The sequence below is a fragment of the Lepisosteus oculatus genome, chromosome 18 (assembly GCF_040954835.1).
Source record: "Lepisosteus oculatus isolate fLepOcu1 chromosome 18, fLepOcu1.hap2, whole genome shotgun sequence".
Lineage (NCBI taxonomy): Eukaryota > Metazoa > Chordata > Actinopteri > Semionotiformes > Lepisosteidae > Lepisosteus > Lepisosteus oculatus.
The window spans coordinates 18,131,584-18,155,090 of NC_090713.1; the positions used below are offsets into that span (position 1 = coordinate 18,131,584).

The following is a 23,507-nucleotide window of genomic DNA, read 5'->3' on the forward strand; positions in this document are numbered from 1 at the left end:
TATTAATAATGAATGACCTTGGACAAGCTGTAAGCTCAAAGTATTACCCTGGTCCACATTCTTTGTAACCGTCTTTGTAAACGAAAATAGTTTATTTTTTCATTGACAAAAAGTAACACCACAGCATTTAGTTGATCAGATCACGCATTCGTTTCCAATCATACAAAGTAATTCTTGAGAATCTCCAGTTCACCATGCCTTTCACATGCTCATAAACGATATTAATTTAGGAACATAAACATATTACTGTATGTAAACTGTACTGTATATTGCTGGTCTTGGTAGTTTAAAGAACAAATACACACCAGTATTCCATTTCTCCCTAAACATTTTAAGCATCAAAGTCTTACATGTTGTTACTTGGGAAACGTTGTTACGTGCTCCTTCTGACCATATTAGGATTATATACTTTGTGAAAAGTGATAGTCTTTTAACCTTTTCTGTGAATTTGCTTGTTATCTAACAAATGCACACTTTTAGAATTTGATTAACAGGGAATATAATATGGAATTGCGTATCTAAACAAATTAATAACGATATAATTATATTCATGTACTGTCTGGCGGAATAAACTGAAGAGGTTAGTTAATGCGACACGGAATTATTAAGAATTATCACCTCTTTTTACACTTGAGAACATTCCACTCAGTGGGCGGTGCATTGTTATCTCAATCACCTGCTAATTCGTTTTACACCACTGGACGACAGGAGAATGTGACTGTACTGTTGTAAGATAGGGCTGCTAGGGCAATAGGATCCTATGCAGGACTCAAGACAAGAGAAAGACACTAAGCAGATACGCTAGGCAAAAACGAAAACCAGGAGGCAGGTGAGTAGGTCGGAACACGGGGAGACAAGGAGGAAGCAACAATCCAAAAACACTAGGCGAAATCAAATCCAGGAAGCAGGCGAGTAGGTCAGAACACGGTAGTACAAACGAGAAAGCAGCAATCCAAATCACAAGGCGAAACCGAAAACGAGAAGCAGGCTAGGAGGTCGAAAACCGGAGAAAAGCAAGAGATAAACGCGCACTAGGAAGCTCGAAGAGAATCCGCAATAGTGAGCAGGGAAGTGAGGAAAAAGGAGAACTAAAATAGAAAAGGGAGAGAAAGGTGATTGGCATTTACTTGCAGCGTGAGCTTGTTTTACAGGGTGTGCGCGTGGGAATGCAAGAAGGAAGAGCGGCGTGAGTGGAATGCGTAACAACTGTATCTGTACAGAATGTGTGTTTCAATCAATACAGTAATTGATTAAAATCGCAATCGCGTGTTTAATTAAATGCCTTTTTGATTCACAATCTGAAAATGAAAACCGCAGTAAAGTCACCTTGAATTTAAAAAAAAAACTATTTTGGCACGCCTGTAGCATTTTCACGAAACCTCCTAGAGTTGTGAGAACACTTGCTTTGTGTAGAAAGTACATTGTGAATGTTTTCACAGCCTTCACTTTGTCGTTTTTATGCCATTTTTTTTTACCACGCACGAATATTCCTATGTCCGTATCTTCGCAAGGGAATCAGTGCGAATTTTAATACTAATTAAATGACCGCGGGCACTTTCCACCCCCTCTACATTCTCAGAGTAGAACAGACTAACCTTCTAATGAAAGAAGGTCCACCCCCCCCCCCCCCCCCACGGACAGGAAAATTGCCCACAGGCACTTAAACTTAATATGGTCGGTAACAGTAAACAGTAACATGGTCAGAAGGAGCACGTACAAACATTTCTGAAATAACTACATGTAAGACTCTGATTCTTAAAATGTTTAGGGAGAAAGTGGAATACTGGTGTGTATTTTTTCTTTAAACTACCAATACCAGCCATATACAGTCTGTAACGTAGGGATTTCTATATGTCTTTATTTAGTGGTTAAATTAATGACAAAGGCTAAACTTTTAGCTTCAGTAACGCGTACGCCGTATGGCATATGTGTTTGTTTTGGGTTTTGCTTGTTCACATATCTCCCCTTTTTATAAAACGACATGGTTGAAAACTGTTCCAGAGCCACTGTTGTTTCATCAGTGAAAAGTACATCATGAAATGCCTCTCCCTGTTCAATCCACTGGAAAAAAGAAAAGGAGCATAAAGCGTCTGATGGTCATAAACGATATTCATTTAGGAACAGCATCAGAGATATGTTTTTAATTGCACTGCATCGAAGAGAATACCATAGTGTGTTTTTTTTTTACTCCCTGGCGGAAACTGGCTTCCATAAGAATCAGTATGGCTCAGAGATTAAATAAAACTTCACTCGCACCAAACAAATGTATATTTCTAAATATCACAACATGATCGAATTTAAGTCATTTTAATAACAATGAATAGTCACCTAGGCGTTACAATATAAACATTTATATTGATTTAAATCGCGTTTAAATCGCCTTTATTTAAAATCCATAAATAAGGCTGATACTGTTTAGACTTTTAATTATTTAAAACTGTATTACAGCAGCACAGTGCACAATGCAACGTAAATAGCTATCTTTGTCTTCTGTGTAATAATGTTCACCTCTCTGTCCAGCATATTAACAATAGTAACAATAAGGAACTTTACTGTATATGGCACCTTTAAAGATGGCTCCTCAAAGCGCTTTACAGGTTAAAAACAATAACAACAATACTGTTAAGCTGGGCAAACGATTTTTCTTTTTTAAGAAATACAAAATTAGATATAATGATGTGTTCCGGCTTAGACATTAATGAAGAGCATAACACGTGGGCGGCGTAGCGGTCGGCTCCGGCTTTCCCATCTACTGTATACCGATGCACTGCAAATACAACCCCCCTCTCTGCTCTTCAATGAAATCGCTTTAACATGCTAATGAGTTGGTGTAACAGTCCGGGCGTAGCAAGCTTCTAATGTCAACCCGACTACGGCGAAAGGAACCCTTCTTTCATTGGAAGACAATGAACATATCCTAGCCCTAAATGAATTAATAGCAAACATGGTTTACATAAAATACATTTTTCCAAAAAAGTTTAGCCTTTGTCACTAATGAAACCACTAAATAAAGACATAAATATAGAAATCTTAAGATTTTTAAAATACATGACTTTGCTAAAATTTATTTAAAAATAAAAACGATTACAAACGCCAGCGTAGAGAAAGAACAGGGGAGGGATGTTGGTTTTGCATAAGGGGCGGGGCTATGGAAATATGGTCTATTTGGAAATGTGGAGTTACATGTTCTGGCTCTGATTTATCATTGTTGAGTATGGAGTGTTGAGGTATTGATTTTGTGTAATGCTTTATGTTGAAAATTGAGGTGAATTTTGTTTATAATAAAGAGGATAAACTGGGATGGGAGGAGGGTTTGGTTTTGCATAAGGGGCGGGATTATGATAATTGGAGGAATTTGAGAGAGTTTAATGGTTTGATATATTTGATTTTGTATTGTGGCTGTTATCTATGTTTTGGTTGGAATTATGTTTATATGGTTGTTTTAGTTGATTGGTCGTTATTATGGTTATTAATAATACGATCTATAGTTGAAATCTGAGCCTAAATAAAAAAAAAGCATTTTCAGAGAGCAATTACGCTGTGTTTATGTAGAATAAGTGATTAGGTTTATGAGCAATCTAATTACTTATTCGTTTAAAACGCTATATAAAATAAAGTTTATTATTAATTTGCTGGACAGAGTGGTGAACATTATTATGCATAAGACAAAGATAACAATCCTGATCAGTTTAGAAATCTGTGTACGCTGTAAGGTTTTTACTTCTTAATTAAACTTTTAAAATACACGTTTTGAATAGAAAGAAATCCTCTTCCTGGTACAGTATGTATAGCAAACCAGCACGTTTTTTTTCTCCAATCAGAGCGGTGTCAGATGCTGTCAGCCAATCACCATTCTGAAGCCCTACCATAATCTCTGGTATGGGGAGACCCCAGAATTCTGTCCGATAGTTTATGTAGATAGATGGTAGATACTTTTATTGATCCCGTGAGGGAAATAAAGTAAATCATTTTCATTTTAGGAAATTATTAAACACTCGGTTAAAAGTAAAGGAGATTGTCTGTTATAGTGGACATAAAAACAAGAGTTCGCTGGCATTATATCCTAGAAGACACAGACCGGCGCCAGACCGGGAGAATGCCCGCAGCGTAAAAGAAAATGCCTGATGAACTAGGGATTGGACAGTTTCAAGTGCTTGTACAATCAATGGAAATGTTCAAATAAATGTGCAAAAGAAATAAACAAAATAATCATTTATTTCTTTATCATATTGGCTAGCTAATGTCCCCTCTTTGCTAGTTAGTGGCTGTGTTTCTGCATTGGGTAGCAATGGGTGACTGTTCTCAGGCAGAAGATGCAAACAGCTTAATTTTTGTTTTAAATAATTTTTTTAAATTAAAATTCATTCTATACAGCAATCGCATATTTGGGTACCGTTTCATAAAACTTTAATGCTTAAAATATTTAGGGAGAAATGGAAGACTGGTGTGTATTTTTTCTTTAAACTACCAAGACCAGCCATACACAGTACAGTTTACGTACATACAGTAATGTTTATGTTCCTAAATTAATATCGTTTATGACCTTCAGATGCATTATGCTCCTCTTCTTTTTATGCTCAGCTACTAAAATTTCCCCTTTAGTGGTAAAATTCCATATACATATTCAAAACTAAGCGGATTAAAATGTGCACAGTAAAGACATTAAATGATTAAATCTTTTCACTACCAATCAATGCACCACGAGTGCCCCTGTCGGTCATTTTGGCCAGCCAATCACTTACAGCAGTGCCCTGCGGTGGCTTGTGGGTAGTTTACCGTACCGCGGGTTTGTACCATGCATTTTGAATGGCTGCATCTGTAACTCTTAGGAATTAAATTGATATCAACTGGTTGGGATAACAATTGAATTCTCGAGCTGTAATGCAGTAAAGTTTAATACTCATCCAATTTTTGGGGAGTCAGATCTCCTGCGGGCACAAAGAAACAGTTGCAGGCTTGTTGCTGTCCAATCCGCACTCTCTGGCTCGGTACCAGGCTGTGCTGTTGCGGCTTGGTGGAGACTCATGCGGCGCTGCTCTCTGAAGACTGGCTAGTTAGTGTTGGCTTTAACTAGCGAAGTTGTGCTCAGGAGAAAAGATGACTGTGGGTCCCAGCAGGTCAGGAAGAGGACCGGTTCGTTCCTGATGAAGCGCTAATTCTGAATAGTGATTCAGCTGTCCACAGTTCCGACCTGTTCATGAGGCTTGCTGCTGGTGCTAACCTCGGGTGGATCCTTTGGTTACTCGTGGCAACCTCCGCCCTCGACTCTTAGAACAAAGGAAAGTTCTGGCACTCGGAGACACTGGCGTTACATGGTTGTCCGGGCTGAGTCTCAGGATGGTCAGGAGGTGTGCTGCGAGAATGTCCTGCCCTTGGGAGCCTTTCTGCTCCTGGGCTGTCCTGCCCTGGAATTGTCTCGCACCCCTGGAATTCACCTTAGAGATTCTCTTTTTGGAATTCTCCTGTGTTGCCTGTTTTTACCTGGAGGAACTTCAGCTCATTCATTGGCTGAAGTTTCATGGGCATCAGAGACCCACGTGGGTTACTCGGCCCTACCAGTCCCTGATTGGTTGATCAAGGTGAGATATGAGTCACTTACTCCTGACACTTAGGAATGCAGTCCAGATGTCCATCTGGCACTCCCTAGACAGATAGGCGCCAATGGATGACCATTGATCATGATAGCCAGGCTTAGCTAAGTGCATCCCCATTTGGGAGCTGTCCGTTATCAAAAGAAAACATCTTTAAATCAGCCTGCATGAAAAGCTTCTCTGTTGCTGCATCACAGAGATGAAGAGAGAGATGGGACCTCATTTGGGAAAGCACAGCAGCTCTTAATTCTGTCTTTTAATAAGCCTTGCCGCTACACAGCATATCTTTAAAATCGATTGATAATGATAGGTCAGAACTGGAAGACTGTGTAGCAGCAATGCTTATTAATAACACAAAAGTTAAGTGTGGCTGTCCCTTTTTCCAGTGGTCTCTCTCCCTCATCTCTGTGGTGCAGGTCACAGAGAGGCCATTCCATGTGGATTCAGATTTAAAGTGTTTTTCTTTCTAATAAGGAATAGTTCCCAGAAAAGGTTGTGCCTACCCTGTCACAATGAATGGCTACTCCTGGTGCCAGGATGTCTGCTCAGACCCTCTCAGACCTGACAAGAACCTAGTTTACAACCCTAGGGTCAGAAGTCAACGTTAGTCACTTCTACATTTGATCAACCAATCAGGAACCTGCAAGTCTTGGTAATCGCACATACTGTAGGTATCCAATGCCTGCCAAACTGTCAACGAATGAACGACCATAGTTGCTCTAGATAAAACCAGCTGCAAGGCCTCAGAACTTTGCTCCTCCTCTGTGTGTTCTCATGCTCAACTTGGACAATCACGCGACGTAACTTTCATTCTAAGACCCAAGCCAGGAGGACGCCCATGCGTAAAAGACAGATCTGCTCGAGGTTAGCCCCGCAGCTGGCCTCATGAATTGCTGGTAACCTGCCTTGAATGCCTGCCTGATCAATGAGCGACATATGTTCAGAAGTGAGTCGACAAGTGAATCCTATTCGAAACTAGCACTACGCTGGGTTGAACCAGGTTTCTTCCCTTTCTAGAGTGACTGTCTGGACCACAGTCACTTTCTGTGCACAGACTGTTACTAATCAGCCACTCTATTAGTAGGTCCTCAGAGAGCAGCTGTCCGGCGTGCTGCCAATAGAAATCTCTTCTCCTTCTTCCTGACTTGGAGCTGCACCAGGATTGGTTTGGAACTGAGCCGGAGAACCGGGCTACTGGACGCCACTGCGACAGAGCCTGCCAGCTCGTCTTTTGTGTCTATGGGAAATACAAGTAACCCAGTATTTTGCATTGCATCTCCAGAATTCAATTGTATCTCTACACAAGTTGATATCAATTTAATTCACATACGTAATGTATATAATTTTCAGTATCTAATGTAGAAGTTGTAATCAGAAAATGGATTAACAAAATGGTATAGCTGAATAGTACTGAACGTATATTCTTTGTTTTGTATCTCTTCATGTCTATATATCTTGTATTTTGATAACCCTCACCATAAGATCTGTATATGTTTCATATTTTATGTATTAATAAATCAAATCAAATCAAAGTTTATTATTCAAATGCACAACAATATGGCGTGGAGCAGTAGTTGCCTACTGTCTAATGTCTTTTTCTGTGAGCTCACAAAAATTACAAGAATCACAAAAATCACAAAAATTCACAAAAACACAAAAATCACAACATTTTTTAAATTAAATACAACTCAATGTGAGTAGACCTGTTATGTGTCCATGGTGTATGCAATATATACATGTAGTGCAGTTATGCTGAATATAGTGAGAATTGTGTGTCCATGTAGCCATTACAGGTGATTTGCTAAGGAGCTACAGGTTGGCTATTTAGCAGTCTTATTGCCTGGAGGTAGAAGCTGTTCCGTAGTCTGTTGGACTAGGACCAAATGCTTTGGTACCATTTACTGGACGGTAGGAGGGAAAACAGTTTGTGACTGGGATTACTGGGGTCCTCGAGAATGGACCTGGCCTTCTTCAGACATCTAGCTGAGTAGATCTCCTGGATGCTTGGTAGCTCACAGCTGGTGATAAGCTGCGCTGACTTCACCACCCTCTGCAATACTTTGCGATCTCAGGCGGAGCAGTTCCCATACCAGGCAGTGATGCAACCAGTCAGGATGGTCTCAATAATGCACCTGTAGAAGTTGGCCTAGATATGTGATGGCATGCCGAACTTCTTTAGCCTGCGGAGAAAGAACAGGCGCTGCCGTGCTGTCTTGACCACGGTGTTGGTGTGGTGGGTCCAGGTTAAATCCTCTGAAATGTTAACTCCCAGGAACTTAAAGCTGCTGACCCTCTCCACTGCAGTCCCATTGATGTAAATAGGTGTGTGGTCTCCTCCCTGATGTTTCCTATAGTCCACAATCATCTCCTTAGTCTTACTGATGTTCAGAGAGAGGTTGTTCTCCTGGCACCATACTGCCAGGGTTTCAACCTCCTCCCTGTATGCAGACTCCTCACCATCTGTAATCAGGCCAATGACTGTTGTATCGTCTGCAAACTTGATGATGGAGTTTGAGTTATGCCTGGTGACACAGTCATGGGTAAATAAGGAGTAGAGGACAGGGCTAAGCACACAGCCTTGGGGGGCTCCAGTGTTTAGAGTCAGGGTAGAGGATATGTTGGTGCCCACCTTCACCACCTGCGGACCTTCCGTCAAGGAGTCCAGGATCCAATTACAGAGGGAGGTGTTCAGTCCCAGGTCCTGGAGCTTGATGACAGGTATTGATGGCACCATTGAATGCTGAGCTGTAATCAACAAACAGCATTATATATGTTCCTTTCTTATCCAGGTGTGAGAGGGCAGTATGGAGGGCAGTGGCAATAGCATCTTCTGTTGACCTGTTCTGGCGGTATGCAAATTGCAGTGGGTCTAGGGTGTCAGGCAATGATGTATGCTTTGACCAACCGCTCGAAGCACTTCATGATAACTGATGTGAGTGCAACAGGGCAGTAGTCATTTAGGCAGCTGACTCTGGATTTTTTAGGAACAGGGAAAATGCTGGTTTTCTTAAAGCAGGAAGGAACTATAAACTGAGCTAGAGAGAGATTAAAAATGTCCGAGAAGACATCTGCCAACTGGTCTGCACATGCCTTCAGAATGCAGCCAGGGATGGCATCAGGGCCAGGAGCCTTGCGTGGATTGGTCTTTTTAAAAACGTTACACACATCCGCTCTGGATATGATCAGTGGGTTTCCGTTTTGGATTTCTGGAATCTTCCTGACTGGATCTGCGTTGCTGACCTCAATCCGAGGGTATAATGAGTTTAGCTCATCAGGAAGAGAGGCAGACTGTTGTGCGATATAGCTGGGTTGCGTTTTGTAGTCTGTAATGGTGCGTATACCGCTCCACATGGTCCGTGCGTTGCAGCCGTGGTAATATGACTAATTTAACTTTGTAGTTGTATTTAGCTATTTTGGTAGCTTTCCTGAGGTCGTATCTGGATTTTTTGTATTTACCCATATCGCCAGAATTAAAAGCAGCTGTCCTAGCTTTCAGTTTGGCGCATATCTCACCATTTATCCACGGTTTCTGATTTGGATATGTGCGAACAGTAATCCTGGGAACCACGTCTTCAATACATTTACTGATATAGCCAGTAACATAGTCCGTATACAGATTGATATTATTTTCGGCAGCTTCGCAGAAGATCTGCCAGTCAGTGGTAGCAAAACAGTGATTTAGTATAAAATCTGATTCATCCGACCAACGTTGAATGGTTCTTAACGCTGGCCTCTCCTGTATAAGCTTCTGCTTGTAAACAGGAAGTAGCAGAATGGAGGTGTGATCGGATTTGCCGAAAGGAGGTCAGGGGAGAGCTTTGTAACCATCCCGGAAGGGAGTGTAAACATTGTCCAACGTGTTCGTTCTGCGCGTTGGGCAGTCAATGTGTTGATGTAGATTCGCACCGTTGAAATCACCCGCTATGATGAATGCCCCCTCAGGATGTGTATTCTCGTGTAAGCTTTTCTATGAATACTTGCATTCGTTATCGCAGTAAAAACACATATTTTTTAGAATACGCTTAATAGGGTTAATAGTTTTCCTTCTATCAAAGAAAGACTCCTTTTTCCAAAATAAAATAGTAAATATTGTGTATTAGCGATGATTTTTGTTTTCTATATATATTACAATGTATTCAATGTTAAGTGATATTAATGTAAGTTTAGGACCTATTAGTGTTTTGTTCAGTTGAGTGGTACATACTACTACTACTCCTATTTCAATAATAAAAATTATTGTTTACACTTACATACAGTAGTGTTATATAATGCTTTTCTGGACACTCCACTCAAAGCGCTTTACAGGTAATGGGGACTCTCCTCCACCAGCAATGAGCAACCCCACCTGGATTATGCGACGGCAGCCATAGTGCGCTAGAACACTCACCACACATCAGCTATTAGTGGGGAAGAGAACAGAGTAATGAAGCCAATTCATAGATAGGGATTATTAGGAGGCCATGATCGGTAAGGGCCAATGGGAAATTTGGCCAGGACACCAGTGTTACACCCCTGCACTTTTTGAGAAAACACCCTGGGAATTTTAATGAGCACAGAGTCGGGACCTCGGTTTTACGTCTCACCTGAAGGGCAGCATCTTTTTACAGTATAGTGTCCCAGTCACTATACTGTGTCTTTAGGACCCACATAGACTGCAGGGTGAACACCCCCTGCTGGTCCCACTAACAGCTCTTCCAGCAGCAAACTTAGGTTTTTCCCAGGAGGTCTGTCACCCAGGTACTGACCAGGCTCACACCTGCTTAGCTTCATTGGGTTGCCAGTTGTGAGTTGCAGGGTAACAGGGCTGCTGTCACTTTTGAACTTTTTAAATTTGTTACAGAGAAAGATGTTACAGACTCCTGGTTGCAATCTGTAATTAGATTTTGGTGAGGAAAATTAGTTCAGTACATGTAACTATTATTCTAACATTGCTCAAAAACTCAGCAGCATCTGAAAAAGCATTAATAATGCTCTTTCTTTCTCCACTTTTATGAGTTTTATCAATGATCATACACCATGTGTCACCTGGAAACACACTGAAGACCACTACACAGGTCAAAGTAACGCTCACATTTTCATAGCCAACTTTACCACTGGCTATGCCAGGATGGAGTTTACAAGTTTTTAAACATTTTGCAAGGTCTTTACCATGACATAGACTCGGTTATCTTTGTCATCTTCCCCGCAAGTGGAAGTGGAATCCGGTTAGTTGACCAGTAATTGACCAACGAAATCGATACTGGCGAACACATCGCATAATTTGTTTCAACAGGGCCTAAGTGTATGGGTACAAGCTATCTGGAGGAAAAGCCTTTTTAAAGCTGAAAGGTATTATGCTCAATGTGAACAATTGAGAAAAAATTAACTTTCAGAGTCTGCGGGAACTGGTTTTTGACTTTGCCATTAACCATTAACCTGTATGATGAGGACAGGGAATTTAAACACATTTCTATTCAGCAGGGGATAGTGCATGTTAAAAAGGACCAGCTCATCGAGAACCAGACATTAAAGAAAATGCAGAAGGTGGTGTATGACAAGCCAGCGGTACAGGAAAATTTTACATCGCTTCCATATGGATATTAATACGATGGATATCAGGTTAAAGCACCCTTTTTTGTGCATTTTGTCCAGACCTTTGAATTGTGGTAAAAGTTATTTTTTTACATGACTTGTAAACCTGAAAACATTGCCTGGTGTTACAGCTGCTGGCAACCTCTTGCTTGTGGAATTGCTTGTGAAATTCCCACACATTAGTTTAAAGAAGTTGAAGAAACATCAAAATGTCAGAGTCCGGGTGTTGGTGAAAGAAGAGCTGTTTATCCAGATGCATACAGGAGATCAGCTTGCAGAAGCTAGTCTCTCCGAAAGATGTTGCTCAGTGCTTTTTATACAAAGTAACAGACAAGCTTCCTACTTTTGACATAGATTTCCTAATCCCTAAAATGAATCATTAGTTTACAGTCAACCTTGCGTAGATGAAAACAACTTCTTATTAAGACTTTAGTTATTGCTTACATTCGCAAAACAAGACATTCAACTTCCCTTTTAACTACATGTAGGACATGAGCTGTACTTTTCCAGTGACCTATAGATGCCCCCTGGTATGTTTCCACTTGCCAGGGTTATAAGTGTCATGCCAGTACACCCAGTATGCTCTATTTCTCTCCTGTTTCTAGTTCCCTGTGATTATTCATGTCTTTCTGGTGTGTCTTGTTGTGTAGCCTATTTAAGACCTTACTGAGTGAATGAGAATACCTCTCCTGGCTCTTCTTTGATAAAATTCCACAACAGTTTCTCTACGGCATTTCCTGAACAGAGTCCGGGCTAACCCCCGTCTCGCTGCTAAGCATAGGGTCTTTTTTGCTGTCCTGCCATTCCACAGTTCGTCCCTTCCAACGACTGTGATAATAAGCAGTTAGGAAGCTAAAAGACAAGCAGTTTGTTAGCTTTTATAAAATGTATAACATTCCTTCAGTCCCTCCTTTAGAACATATTTGTTTCCACACCAGTATGTTATAAACAATGAGATTCTTGTCCTCCTCATGATTATATTGAATTGATATTGAATGATTATATACAGCTTAATGACAGTGAATACATAAAATAAAAAAATGATTAGTAATATTAGGTCATAAAGATATATTCTACCAGTGATCCTCTCCAGGCTCCAAACACAGACTCCAGCCACTTTCCCACTCCCCAGTCATTAAGATTATAGTCGTGATATTTTTGTCCAACATCATAGATGTGCTGTGCTAAGTCCATGATATGTTCAGAATTGTCTGGAATATAAGTACTACATACAACTGCTTATCACTCTAATAGAGGATGGACTAAAACTGTGATTATAGCGGGGAGCATATGGTTAGTTCCATTCTAATACATTTGAGGTACACTCAGACTAAAAGCAGAACTATTTACCCATGCCAATAAACCTAAATAATCACCTCTATCAAAGGGGATTACTCCTATACTCTTGTATAGCAATATAAACCCAATATAAGCTCTGATTATTATTTGTGGCTGATATGACAATACCAAGAAGGTATTGATTCCATATTCCCCATTTGAGTAACACTCCTTACCCTTAACATTCACACTGTCAGCCCCCACCCCCCCAAGAAGCCTGACAGACACAGAAACAGTGACAACATATTTATTTCTGTTCACTCAGTCTCTGGTGCAGTAACTCGTGACAGTGCAAAGCATAGATTCAGCGATCTCATCCTGTCACTCGGATGGCAGTCGGTAGTCAGTAGCACTTGATACAGTACCTCCTCAGGTATCCTCCTCAGCGGGGTTGCAACATTTGGCAGGGTATCTTCTTTACTCACACCCACTCGCCAGGTATCAGGTCATGTCTTCCCTCTACTGGAGATCCACAAGCGTCAATCACCTGTTTACCAGCCCCGTGCACTGCTTCAATTAACAACCTACAATACTGCAATAGAGAATTAAATAGCAAATTCAACTATCCATTAGCCAAATTTGGCCCTCCAGGAAGTTTCGTTGGTTGGCACATAATGATATCAAACAGGCTCAATTCCACAGTTCTGTTTGATCCAGCCCACAGGCTACACAGGAAACTGTAGGCAGAGCATCTATCCACGGTGTTCCTTTAGTCTGATGTCTTGTTGATCTTTCAGAGTTCTGTTCCTTAGTTCCACAGCCTGACACACCTTCCCTGTGAAGTGTGTCCCTTTTTCATAATACAAGCGGCAGGGCAGTCCCCACTGAGCGTTTATCTCCATCATTAAGTTTTTGGCAATCACAGAGGCCGTGGCCTCAACCCACTGGGAAAACAGATCCACCATCATTATTAGAGCCCAGGTTTCCCTTTACTTATCAGGAAGCTATAATAGCCAATTTGCCAATCATGCAAGGTCCCTCAGGAGCAGGCCTTTGGAGCTGTATCACCTACACCTTTGACAAGCATCACATCGAGATATCACATAGGTGATTACTACTCAAACCCGGTCCCCACGCCCACCCAGTTTTGGGAAAACTGGCACACCATTTGACTCACACCCGGGTGTCGACAGATTATATTTGTCGGGTTACAAAGGCATCAGAGACTTAGGACATGCTAGCCTTCCAGTGCTCTGATGTCACAATAATCCTTCAGCTCCTAGCCCGATTCCTTTCTTGAGCCAGGCCCACTTTTCCTCTTTGGGTGCCTCTGTCTGTATTTGCTGTTATTGTATGCCTTGTACAGCGGGCCTAAGGCAAACCTCAGGTTCCTGTTTTTGCTGTTCTTCTTTTAAGCCTGCATGTCTGGCTGCTGTGTCAGCAAAGGATTTGCCTTTAGCCACAGCTGAGTCCTCATTTAACAACTGCAGTCTGTTTTGGGAGGGCCAGAACCTCTAACAATTCTGCTACCAACCCAGCGTTTTTTTACTGGAATCCTTGTAGCTGTGAGAAAATCCCTGTTTCTCCACAATCTCCCAAAATCACGGTATACCCCAAATGCATACCGTGAATCCGTATAAATTGTAACAGTTTGACCATTTAGCATATTTACAAGTTTCAATTAAATCTTTTCATTCAATCTGCTGGTTCAACACCAGATTATTCACAGTTTATGCAGCCAGACAGGTAACCTGCACAACATATAAACATGGCCCCTTGGCCACCGCATCGAGGGGTCCTGAATAATAACCCACCGGGCGATGCCTACCTCCATGCTCCTGCACCAGCACAGCAGCTCACAACCCATTTCTTTCACTTACATACAGATTACATACAGATGATCCGTCTGAGAGAATCCAGCCCAGAGCCTGCAAGAAAGCTTGTTTCAAATCAATAAAAACGCTTTCTGCTGCAGGGGTCAAGGCAATTTTGTCTTTAGACTGCACTAGCCCCCTTTTGCCAGTCGTCACTAGGCAAGTTCGTTCTGAGAAGGAATTCACCCTGCCTTTATTATGTAGTTGCTAATATACTTTTTTTTTCCATCAGAAGATCCAGTACTTGGAGTAGCCCAGCCTTATGGATTCCCTCATCAGGTAAAACAATCACAATACCTCAGAGCTCTATTGAGGTATTTCACATAAATGCTGTCTCATACAGTAATTCCTTATAAATGCTGCAGGGCATCCCAGCCCAATAGGTCTGAGGTATCCCCTACCCACATCTGTTGTTGAAACTGTACATCTTTTCCCAAGCATATTGTGACAGCTTGTATCTCCTCCTTGGAATTTTTTTTACCTCCTATTTGCAGCACCCGCACTTTTGCATACATGCTTCGCGAGTTATTAAATGAAATCTGTCTCCGTTCTCCGTATTATCAGGAAAGCACAGTTGTACATTCTTGGCAACATCAGGTTTTAACCCACTCAAGTAAATTTGTTTCATTACTGTTTACATTCACTTCCTTTTCATCGGCTAACACCAAGGATACTGTCCATAAATTTATAAACCTTTCTGTAAAATCTGAAACATCCTCACTTTCCTTCTGCTGACGTGCTGTTACTTTTCTCCAATCTGTTTTCGGTGGGTAATGCTCTTTCAAAAATCTCCACACTAATTCCCACCCTTCTCCCACATTCTCTCTTAAGGCGTTCTATTTCTTCTTTTTTTTCTTTTTCTGCATATATAACTTTGTTTCATTTCAGTTAATTATTTGTGAAACTTCTGCCTTTGCGCCCGATTCTGTTTGATTGCTTCATCCTGGTTCTGTCCACGTTCCATCAGACAGACTATATTTCTTTTTCAGCTTTTCTTCTACATCTTTTAACTTCTTTTTCTCTGACACCCAGTCAGAAACCTCCATTAACTTGTCTTTACACCAACTCATCTTAAACCCTTAAGAAAAGGGCTTAACAGAGCTACTCCTCGACACACAAACCACAAAACACTGTGCAAACCAGTGGAGTCCTGGCTTTACTGCGCAGCCCTATACCACCCAGGCAGGACCAAATGTTTCTACCAGGGAGGCCACAACAGCATAAACCACAGAAATGTGGCTTTGCCCCGCACACCTGGAGCACAAACCAGTGGAGTCCCGGCTTTACTGTGCCCCACACAAAACTTGGAGCACAAACCGGTGGAGTCCAAGCTTTACTGCACAGTCAAACAGGTACCTCAAACAGACCCCTGTCTCCAACACCCAATTACTTGAGGTCCTCGCTACAGCTTTGAGAAAATCCCATTCAGTAGTGTGGAGAGGAGAAGGGACTTTTTAGAAATGAAGAATCCTTGCCTCATTTAATAATGGCGCCTAACTTTTTCTCTCCACCAACCAACGGGAGTTCCATTCTGCTAGTAGGACCCTGCTCGCAGTGCCAATTAAAGAAACATTAAACTATCAGAGTCCTGGTGTTGGTAAAAGAAGAGCTGTTTATTTGGATGCATATGGGAGATCAGCACTCAGCGCTTTTTATACACAGTAACAGAAAAGCTTCCTACTTTTGACATAGATTACCTAATCCCTAAAACGAATCATTAGTTTTCAGTCAAGCTTGGGTAGATGAAAACAACTTCTTATTAAGACTTTCCTTATTGCTTACATTTGCAGAACAAGACATTCAACTTCCCTTTTTACTACATTAAGACATGAGCTGTATTTTTCCACTGACCTATAGATGCCCCCTGGTATGTTTCCACTTGCCAGGGTTATAAGCAGTTAGGAAGCTAAAAGACAAGCAGTTTGTTAGCTTTCATAAAATTTATAACAATCCTTCAAATGTGTACCGGAGTCATTTTCCAATGATCAGTTACTGCAACCCAATAAAGTACATTTGATTATTGTTGATGATTTGAGTCTGTGTGTGAAAATAATGAAATAGAAAAGTCTTTTACCAAATATGTACACCACAGAAACCTTAGCATTATGTATATTGTACAAAATGTGTTTGGTCAGGGTCAGAAAAGAAGAACCATAGCATTAAATACAAAGTACATGGTGCTGTTTAAAAGCCCTAGAGATAAACTACTTACTACATTGGCCTGTCAGGCCAAATTCTTTTCAGTTCAAGGACACTACTAAAAAACCTTTCGGTTACTTGCTGGTGGATTTAAATGCAGACACATCCTATGACTACCATTAAGAACAGGTATTTTTCCTACAGCGGCTTATGTATTAAAAAAAATCTAAAAGCTGATGACTTCACTGCCACAGTCTCAGTTGAAAAACCACATTCCAGTCGTCGACACGCGTTCGGAGAAACTTGACTGTCTTACAGTTTCTGACAAAAGCCAGCCCCAGTCAGCAGAAAGCTATTCTCTGTGGGGCTTCTGATGACCTTGTTCAGACAACCGTTGAAATCGTATTGAACACATTGAAAGGGAACATTCCACTAACTGCTAAACAGTTTAGGGTCCTGAAGAGAAAGCGAAAGCTTATAAAGACTATAGTGAAGCATACTGAAAAAATGTACCTTGTACCCCAGAAACAGCTTGATTGGCTCTGAAAGTGGCCTGGCAATGAGAGTGATGTGAGAAAAAATACAACACGCAGGCTGGATGATGAAATGAGAGACATTCTTCAAAACTCACATCTGACCGAGTATGAAAAAACAAAGTTGTATGTGCTGTCGAAACATTCTGCTCCACCATCACTTGTCAGGTAAATAGTAATTGCCAGCAATGAAGAATTCCAGAGGAGAGTTTTCTGCTAGGGCCGTGAGGGGTGGAACTTCTACGTAAAAGCTTTTCTTGATGCTTGTTTGTGTAGAGGCCAATTGAAAAATGTCCAGATCTGACTTTGCGCATTCTACAGTACACATGCGCTGTGAACAAAAGTCATGTTTAAAATCTTGTCAGCTGAAACGAGTCACGGTCCTCTTCTTGGTTGTCCTACTGTATGTCTTTTGTGAGATGTCTGTCTTCTCTTAACTTGTCTTTTAACAGGCTTTGGTGGCCCCTCACGATGAAATGATGACATCTGTCTTCTTCTCTTGACACCCCTTCTAATGTAAGCAAGACCTGATCCTTCCTGTTGTGGTGCTGTCACTTTAGACATGACAGTGCTTGTAACGTTGCTATCCACATCTATGGCGATGTTTTTAGCTGCCAATGGCATATGCGGCTTAGCAATTTCAAACCTGTATCAGAAAAGTACGGCTTTTCTAAATAGTGCTCTGAAAATATTGCTTATACCTGCACACTCAGGCTACTTAAAAACCAAAGTTCATCAAGACTGTAACTCCTTTGAAAATCTGTCCTCATGTTGCTAGGAAAAAGTTCTTTCTATTCTTTCTTCACAATAAATTTCTTAATGAGTTTGAATTTCCCTCTGAAGACAGAACTGAGCTGGGTTAACTTGTTTGACTTGTCAGCTGCTTGTTCGGTGTTGGGAATTTCCTTGTGCAGAAAGAAGAGAGAGTCTTTTCCTACCATTGTTGAGTACAGTGGTAAAAGTGTACATGGATGGGAGACGTACTGGGAAAAACTAAGCTTACTGCTTGAAGAGGTGTTAGTAGGGCCAGCAAGGGGCATTCACCCTGTGGTCTATGTGGATCACAATGCCCCAGTGTAGTGATGGGGACACTATACTGTAAAAAGACGTCGTCCTTCAGATGAGATGTCAAACCGAGGTCCTGACTCTCTTTGGTCATTAAAAATCCCAGGGTGTTTCTTAAAAAGAGTAGTGGTGTAACTCTGGCGTCTTAGCCAAATTTCCACCCTGGCCTTTACCCATCATGGCCTCCTAATAATCCCAATCTATGAATTGGCTTAATCATTCTGGTCTTCTGAGAGCTGATGTGTGGTGAGCGTTCTGGTGCACTCTAGCTGCTTTCACATCATCCAGGTGGAGTTGCACATTGGTGGCACTGGAGTACCCATAAAAGCACTATAGAAGTGCAAGCAATTATTATTATTAAATTAGACCATGATAAACCACTTTTAATCTGATGGAAAAGTTTTAGTGTTGAGAAAAAATGGAACTGCAGATGCTTCAAAGATTATCGCTTCATCCTTGGCTGTGAATGTATGACTGTCTCTGAAACTTCCTGATAATATGCAAGAATGAAAGTAGCAAAATAGTCAAAAAGTAGGCACTTGAAGTTCACTTTTTTGTTTGTGTTTCCATTACAGAGTCAAACAGATAATACTGCCCAGTATACTTAACATTTTGATATGTTACAGTGAAAGCCTCTTTATTCATCATATTTACTTAGTTCCAGAATTACCTGCTGAGCACAATTTGCAATATTTAATCTTTCTCATGTTCTAGATGATGTGTGTGATACATGTCTCACTATGTCTTCTATCTTTTTAAAAAAGAAATAAAAAATGAGATACAGATGCAGCCATTCAAAACAAGCAGGCGATACCGAATTATTTTGCAGTGCGCTTGACGCAGTTTACCGCAAGTTACCGTATTAATACTGTAATTTCTTGCATAGTGCCGCATGATACCATGTGGTACCGCAAGTAAAATAATAGTATCTGGAAGTTCCGCAAGGTAGAGCTAATAAAGCTCAATCTCTCATGTCTGAGCTGTCACCATCAAAGTCTTTACCGAAGATATTACTAATAGTATTAATAATGAATGACCTTGGACAAGCTGTAAACTCAAAGTATTGCCCTGGTCCACATTCTTTTTTTCATTGACCGTCTTTGTAAAAGTAGCACCACAGCATTTTGCAATCACGCATTTGTTTCCAATCATGCAAAATACAGTAATTTTTGAGAATTTCTGATTCACCATGCCTTTCACATGCTCATAAAATATATTGATTTAGGAACATAAACATATTACTGTATGCAAACTGTACTGTATACAGTATGTATATGTAAATGTAATGTCTTTACTGTGCCCGTTTAAGTATTGAATATTTATATGGAATTTTACCACTGAAGGGAAATCTTAGTAGCTGAGCATAAAAAGAATAGGTTCAATTCCTGCTGTCCTGTGTGTGTGGAGTTTGCATGTTCTCTCTGGGTTCTCTGATTATTCTCCTTATGTGTGATATGATTTTCTCTCGCACTCCAAAACATACTGGTAGGTTAATTGGATTATGGGAAAACTTGCCCTGGTGTGTGTGTGTGCGTGTGCGTGTGTGTGTGTTTGTCTGTCCTGTGATGGACAGGCGCTATGTCCAGGGTGTATTCTGTTTTGTGTCCGTTGCTTGTTGGGATAGGCTCCAAATCCTCCATACAGGATAAAAAGATTAGAAAATGGATGGAAGTAAAAGGCAATGTGTGGATGGGACTATACAGTGTTAGAAACCCACTATGAGATGGCAGCATTTCACTGAGGATCAATTATTTTATAGTGCTGGCTTAAAGAAACAGCCTTTCCACCTCTCTTGCACATCAGTATCCATACCTAGTTAGTTATTTAAACAATTTGCCTCTTAATATAAACATCTTAAGATGCTGGCTCTGTGGATCAGCATCAGCTTTATTTGCCCATTCCTTCAATTCATGCGCATCCAACACACAGTTCAATGCTAGCAACTACACAAAATCTAAAATACAATCGTCATTTCAGTATCTACAGATGCAGCCATTCAAACTTTGTGGTACAAACCCGTACCGCACGCAACTACCCACAAGCCACCACGGCGTAACGTAGTACATGATTGGCTGGCCAAAATGACCGACAGGGACACGTGTGGCACATTGGTCGTTGGTAAAAAGATTAAATCATTTAATCTCTTTACTGTGCACATTTTAATCCTCTTAGTATTGAATATTTATATGGAATTTTACAACTAAAGTAAAGGAATTTTAGGAATATAAACAAATTATGTAAACTGTACTGTATCTGGCTGGTATTGGTAGTTTAAAGAAAAAATACACACCAGCATTCCATTTCTCCCTAAACATTTTAAGCATCAGTCTTACATGTGGTTATTTTGGAAACGCTTTTCTGTGCTCCTTCTGACAATATTACTGTACATTTATTTACTTTGTGAGAATAGTGATACTTTTAAGCTTTTCTGCGAGTACGCTCGTTATCGGAGTAAACAAAAGCATACTTTTAGAATTTGATTAATAGGGAATATAATATGGAATCGCAAATCTAAAGAAATGAATAACGATATAATTATATTCATGTACTGTAGCACAAACAGTAGTATAAGACTTTATACTGATATGTGTATGGTTGTTTCAGTACTTGATATGTCATTGTGTCTGTGGTGTGATGGTTTAAGTGACTTACTTATAAGCGTGAGGTTGGGTGTTCAAATCCACCTATTGCCATGAGTTTTCTTTTAACAAATAAACATTTCTTTGAAATATTATGGGCACTATATTGACCTTTTTATATTTCTAAATATCACAACATGTTCGTACTGTATGTACACAGTGGTACCGCAGGGTGTAGGGCGCAAACCCATGTGAGCCCGAAAGCCCTACATCAATGTAGCACATTTCCCCGGCGCTGCAGAAGCGTGTGAAGAATACAGATCACCAATTCAATTTCAGCCTTAGCCTGTCTCTGCCCCCGCTGCGATTAGAATATACACAAAGGATGGAAATCTTTAGAGTAGATGATCAGGTGTTTCGCAGACGTAAGCATAGTACGCAATTCAGGCTTTATGAACTCACACCTGGGATTCGATTAATTAAAAAAACGTATTTTTGTAAAAACTGCACCAGGTATTAGATCTTGTTTATATTAAAGTTATATCACTAGGCAGTGGTGGATGCTGCACTATTTTGGCAGTAACCTGCTAATCTGCTTAACAACTGTAGAAAACATGATTTAATTTCTGTACTGAATGCGTGTTAAATTTAAAAAATTAAAGTGTTTCAAATGTTTAACTAAGAAGTAGTGTAGTCTGCAAAGGAACAATAGGTTTATTCCGTGCTGAAAAGAGAAGAAAGAAAACGCAACGTTTCGGCTGTGAAGACTGACACAGCTTTGCGTTGTGAATCTCTTTTTCTAAGAAAACATTTGTCAGTCTGTCCGTGGGGGGAAGGGGGACTGTCTTTTACTGGATGGCTCGCCCATTATTCTTTGAAAATGAAAGAGGGAGGAAGAGTTGTAAAACAGGTTTTCTTTACAATTTATCCAGTGTGGCAATTTAACATACGCCTCAAGCCTTTGAAAGGCTTCTTTGAAAGACTAAAATAGCAAATATTATGGACATTTTATTGAGTTTCTTAGAATTTGAGTAATAGGGAATATAATATGAATTGCGTATCTAAAGAAATTAATAACGATATATATGTCCCTCTTCTGCACTATGTCTAGTCGTGGCTTTTTTCTGTTTACTTATTTCAAGTAACACCTGCTCCATTTCTAAAACTGCAAAAAAAGTGCATTTTTGTATTTTTTACACCTCTAGCACTTAAACGTCGTTAATTTTCTTTTGCCTTAATTTTTAAACTGAATTTTAGTTTTAGCCTTAAAAAGTTTAAGTTTTCACTATCTTTTGTTTCTTGTCCTACAACTGTTATTATTGATCACCGAATTATTGTACTTGACATGACTTCTTTCATTCACCCCTTTCTGAAAGTCTATGACAAGCAGTGCTAGTGCTGTCTCTGGTGCGATCTTTTGCAGCTGAAATTTCACTATTTTAAATGAATAAGAAATTAGATTGCTCATAAATCTAATCACTTATTCTACATAAACACAGTGTAATTGCTCTCTGAAAATGTTCTTTTTCTTGTTTGTTTTGGAGACCTTGACCAAAACTGATTTGAGATGTCAGAAAGGATTTATTTTCTTTGTGTATTTCTGTTGCAGAAAAAGTGTGCATTTCCTACATTGCTTCGTTTGTGGAGATTTTAACTTTATATTTATGGTCAAATTTCATCTATAAATCGTACATTAATTATTAGCAGTAAATGCTGATGTTTTGCTCCCTCTTACCACAAAAATATATTTGTATTGTAGCTGGGATGAACTTTTCTTCATACGTGTCTCTCCCTACTGCGATTCGAACACGGAACTGTTAAAGATGGCAAGAAATCAGGCACGCAGAAGGAGGAGGCAAATAAGAGTGGCTTAACAGACATACACAGTCGTGTAACTGACAGTTTGAAGTAGCCTATCGTCAAATTTCGCTATGTTGCTGATAGGTTAAGCTTTCGAAACTCAGCCCCAAAGGCATGTGATTGATTTTTCACCCTGTTTCGTTGGTTAAATGCAAGGATCACAAGCACCACCATGTTACCTGGGATGTGTAGTTTTTAATTCAGTTTGAACTGTACTATAACTTGAACTTTGAACTATAACTGTACGTACTGTCTTTGTATTTGGCCAGGGCTTTAAAGAGAGGGCGCGGCAAAAATTTTCGTCTCCGCTTTAAAGGTACCCTCCTTGTGGAAAAATTTGACCTCGAACGTTTGCCCCGCGTACCCAACAGTATAATGAGGGTTAATAGCTTTCAAGAGTTAACAATAATTTAGGAGACCATTCAAGTTATCCAGTTAGTTTGATTGTTTAGTTTAAACTTCTGCAACAGAAATAACACACAGTTGTAATGATGTTGAATGCAGTGAGATGATAAGAGCTTTGAGGAACTCATGGTTTCTATTTCATTGACAATGATAACATTACATTACTATGCCAATGACATTATTTTCAGAAAAATAATGGAAAATAAAATTGTACAGTATAGCTACTACAATATATATATAGATATTACATACAGGTTAGTGTTGGGGTTATCTCACCATTTGTACAATTTGTTTAGTTACTCCAATTGGAACATAGATATCATCTATATACAATGAATGTTATATATATAATTTATACATTATCTAATGTATCAGTTTTAAATGTAACTGATTATAAAATTTAGAATTTTAGTTTATCACAAATATCTTTTTGAACTTTTCTTATCAAGAATGAATAATATAAACTTATTTCAGATACTACTGTAAAAAATCAATAATAAATACTAAGTCCCAATTGAGTCCCTCGCAGCTGCATCCAATGCTGCATGCAATGCTCAGCTCCCACCACCGCCACCTTGTCCCCCCCCCCGGGTGACTCAGGGGCAGGATCCG

General features: G+C 40.1%; 1 long non-coding RNA gene across 1 annotated transcript; it reads left to right on the forward strand.

The window, feature by feature from the left end:
* The first annotated feature begins 421 nt into the window (after positions 1-421).
* On the forward strand, positions 422-23,155 carry LOC138224036 (uncharacterized). Its single transcript, XR_011182390.1, has 3 exons — positions 422-829; positions 14,547-14,593; positions 17,439-23,155. It is a non-coding gene; the product is annotated as an uncharacterized lncRNA (long non-coding RNA).
* The last annotated feature ends 352 nt before the right edge of the window (positions 23,156-23,507 follow it).